The following is a 4666-nucleotide window of genomic DNA, read 5'->3' on the forward strand; positions in this document are numbered from 1 at the left end:
TCATTCAATTGAAGGACTAACTCTCCTCTGTCCACATCAATCACAGCTCTTACTGTGGCTAGGAAGGGTCTTCCAAGGATGATGAATTCATCCTCATCCTTCCCAATGTCTAGGATTATGAAGTCAGCAGGGATGTAAAGCCTTCAACCTTCACTAAGACATCCTCTACAAGTCCATAAGCCTGTTTCCTTGAATTGTCTGCCATCTCTAGTGAGATTCTTGCAGCTTGTACCTCAAAGATCCCTAGTTTCTCCATTACAGAGAGTGGCATAAGGTTTATACTTGAACCAAGGTCACACAGAGCCTTCTTAAAAGTCATGGTGCCTATGATGCAAGGTATTAAGAATTTTTCAGGATCCGGTTTCTTCTGAGGTAACTTTAGTTGCCCCAAAGAATTTAGTTCATTGATGAGCAATGGAGGTTCATCCTCCCAAGTCTCTGATGAGCGGATATTTTATACGCTTTTTGGAGGTATTTTCATATAGTTTTTAGTAGGATCTAGCTACTTTTTAGTATATTTTTATTAATTTTTATGCAAAAATCACATTTCTGGACTTTACTATGAGTTTGTGTGTTTTTCTGTGATTTAAGGTATTTTCTGGCTGAAATTGAGGGACCTAAGCAAAAATCTGATTCAGAGGCTGAAAAAGGACTGCAGATGCTGTTGGATTCTGACCTCCCTGAACTCGAAATGGATTTTCTGGAGCTATAGAAGGACATTTGGCGCACTCTCAATTGCGTTGGAAAGTAGACATCCTGGGCTTTCCAGCAATATATAATAGTCCATACTTTTCCTGAGTTGAGATCACGCAAACTGGCGATTAACGCCATGTCTCTACCCTATTCTGGCGTTAAACGCCAGAACTGGCATAAAAGTTGGAGTTAAACGCCTAAACTGGCACAAAAACTGCAGTTAAATGCCAGGAACAGCCTATACACGTGAAAGCTTCAATGCTCAGCCCAAACACACACCAAGTGGGCCCCAAAAGTGGATTTCTGTACTATCTATCTTAGTTTACTCATTTTCTGTAAACCTAGGTCACTAGTTTAGTATAAAAACTACTTTTAGAGACTTACTATGTACCTTATAATATTTTACATCTGAATTTTGTATCTTCTATGGCATGAGTCTCTAAACTCCATGGTTAGGGGTGAGGAGCTCTGTTGTGTTTCGAGGAATTAATGCAATTACTACAGTTTTTCATTCAATCACGCTTGTTTCTATTCTATGATATTCACTCGCACTTCAACCTGATGAATGTGATGATCCGTGACACTCATCATCATTCTCACCTATGAATGCGTGCCTGATAACCACCTCCGTTCTATCTGCAATAGCTTGAGTGCATATCTCTTGGGTTTCTAATATAAGATTAGAACCTTCGTGGTATAGGCTAGAATTATTGGCGGCCATTCTTGAGATCCGGAAAGTCTAAACCTTGTCTGTGGTATTCCGAGTAGGATCTGGGATGGGATGACTGTGACGAGCTTCAAACATGCGAGTGTTGGGCGTAGTGACAGACGCAAAAGGATCAATGGATCCTATTCCAACATGAGAGAGAACCGACAGATAATTAGCTGTGCGGTGACAGCACATTTGGACCATTTTCACTGAGAGGACGGACGGTAACCATTGACAACGGTGATCCACCAACATACAACTTGCCACGGAAGGAGCTTTGTGTGCGTGAAAAAGAAGACAATAGAAAAGCAGAGATCCCGAGGACAGAGCATCTCCAAAACCTCAACCTGTTCTCCATTACTGCATAACAAGTATTTATTTCATGTTCTTTTACTTTTTACAATTAAAACTAAGAATCATTACTGATATCCTGACTAAGAATTACAAGAAAACCATAGCTTGCTTCAAGCCGATAATCTCTGTGGGATCGACCCTTACTCACGTAAGGTATTACTTGGACGACCCAGTGCACTTGCTGGTTAGTTATGCAGAATTACAAAAGTGTGATTGTAATTTCGTGCACCAAGATTTTGGCGCCGTTGCCGGGGATTGTTCGAGTTTGGATAACTAACGGTTTATTTTGTTGCTTAGATTAGGAAAATTTTTCTTTTTGGTTAAAATTTTTAAAATCCTTATTTTATTTTTCTTAATTATTTTCGAAAAATTTCAAAACAAATAACTTCATAATTTAGTCTTCTGTTTGAGTCTAGTTTCATATTTTAAGTTTGGTGTCCTTTGTGTTTCTGTTTTCTTAAAATTGTTTCAAAAGTTGCTCTTAGTGTTCATTTTGATATTCAAAGCTTCCCTGTTTGTTTTGCTTGTTTTGATCTAAAAATTTTAAGTTTGAAGTCGTTTTTACTGTTTTTCTCCTTCTTCATTAAAGTCAAAAATATATTTTCTCTTTAATTTGATTGATTTTCGAATTCTTCCTTTAGAAATTCAGATTTTTATTTTAAAACTTCTTATTTTATCTTATCTTAGTTTTGGAATTTCAATATTCAAATCTTTTTCAAAAATCATATCCAAGGTTTTTCAAATTTTATTAATTAATCAATTATTTTAGTTTTCAAAACTTTTATTTTATTTTCCATTTATTTTATTTTATTTTATTAGGTTGCTTTTAATTAAATAAAATAAAAAAAAAATATATTTTATTTGCAATTCACATCAATTCCCTTTTTTCCATCATGGACCAAAGTGGGAATGAACAGTCCAGAAGGACTCTGGGATCATATGCTAACCCCATTACTGCTGCATATGGGAGTAGCATCTGTATACCTCCCATCAGAGCAACCAGTTTTGAGCTAAATCCTCAGCTCATTGTCATGGTGCAGCAAAATTGCCAGTATTTCGGTCTTCCACAGGAAGAACCTACTGAGTTTCTAGTGCAGTTCTTGTAAATTGCTGACACAGTGCATGACAAGGAGGTAGATCAGGATGTATACAGATTATTACTATTTCCATTTGCTGTAAAAGATCAAGTTAAGAGGTGGTTAAATAACCAACCCACAGCAAGCATAAGAACATGGAAACAGTTATCAGACAAATTCCTGAATCAATATTTCCCTCCAAAAAGGATGACACAGCTAAGGCTGGACATCCAAGGCTTTAAACAAGAGGATGATGAATCCCTTTATAATGCCTGGGAAAGGTACAGAGGGATGCTAAGGAAATGCCCATCTGAAATGTTTTCAGAGTGAGTGCAGTTAGACATCTTCTACTGCGGGCTTATAGAAAAAGCTCAGATATCTCTAGACCACTCAGCTGGTGGATCTATACACATGAGAAAGACTATTGAAGAGGCTCAAGAGCTTATCGATACAGTTGCTAGGAATCAGCATCTGTATATAAGAATTGAGTCCTCCATGAAAGAAGAAGCTAAGTGATGTGTATTTTCGGAAAATGAATTCCAAACACACAAATCTAACCGGCAAGTGCACCGGGTCACATCAAGTAATAAAAACTCACGGGAGTGAGGTCGATCCCACAGGGATTGAAGGATTCAGCAATTTTAGTTTAGTGGTTGATTTAGTCAAGCGAATCAAAAGTTGATTTGAGTGGTTTGTATTCGACAGAAACTAAATTGCCTGAAATTTAAAAGGGAGAGGGACAATTGCAGTAAATTAAAGAGCAGAGAAGGTAAATGTGCTGAATCTTAAAGAACAAGAAATTAAATGGCAGAAACTTAGAACGCAAGAAATGTAAATTGCAGAATTTTAAAGTGCAAGAAATGTAAATGGCTTGAATTGTAAAGGGAATTGGGAAGTGGATTTGCAGAATTAAAACAAGGAAAAGTAAAATTGCAACAAGCAGGGAAGTAAAAGATGGATTTAATTGCAGTAGATCTCAAACAAAAAATGTAAATTGCTTGAAGAAGCATTCAACAGAGAAATAAAAAGGGAATTTCAGATCTCAGGACCCAAGAGACTAGATAGCCAAGTCTAGATCTCACTGCCTTCCTAGATCCAATTGTAGAATTCAATTGCAAGAAACAGAAGATCAAAACAGAAGAAAACTTGAATGTAAATCTCAATTCTCCAATGATGCAGTAAGAGAAACAGAAAGAGATCTCAAGGTGAGATTGAGACAGAATTTCCCCAATTCTCAACACCCAAGACTCAAGACAAGTGTAATTGAAATTGAAAACAAGAAAACTAAGAAGAAGAGAATTCAATTCTCCTCTCCGAAACTCAGAAACTCAAAATAATTCCAAAACCAAAAGCACTCAGCAAAACTAAAACGGAAAGCTCTCAAGGAAAAAAACTCCCTGAAAACTTAAATCCTAAGCTATTTATACACTTTCTTCAAATGGTCTTCAAGCCTTGAATTGGGTCTTTGTTCTTGATGGAATTGGGTTGATAAAGGCCTTGGTTGATTGCTCTTGGAGTTGGAGAAAGATCCATTATGAACCGGGTTGAAATCATAAAAGTTTGAGTAAAAGTTTGAGTAAAAGTTTGAGGCAAACTTTTACTCAAACTTTTTATACCAGATGGCTTAAGCTTGCTGCTACCAACGTTTGAGCCAAAGTTTGAGGTCAAACTTTTGCTCAAACGTTGGCCCCCTTGTAAATGTGTGTGGCACCAACGTTTGCCAAAAAGCTTGAGGCAAACGTTGGCGCAAGCTTTTCTCCTCCAGGGTGTGCAAGTGTGGCGCCAACGTTTGCCAAAAAGTTCGAGGCAAATGTTGGCGCAAGCTTTTTCCTCC

This window comes from Arachis ipaensis, chromosome B5, assembly GCF_059453495.1.
Source record: "Arachis ipaensis isolate K30076 ecotype BB chromosome B5, ASM5945349v1, whole genome shotgun sequence".
NCBI lineage: Eukaryota > Viridiplantae > Streptophyta > Magnoliopsida > Fabales > Fabaceae > Arachis > Arachis ipaensis.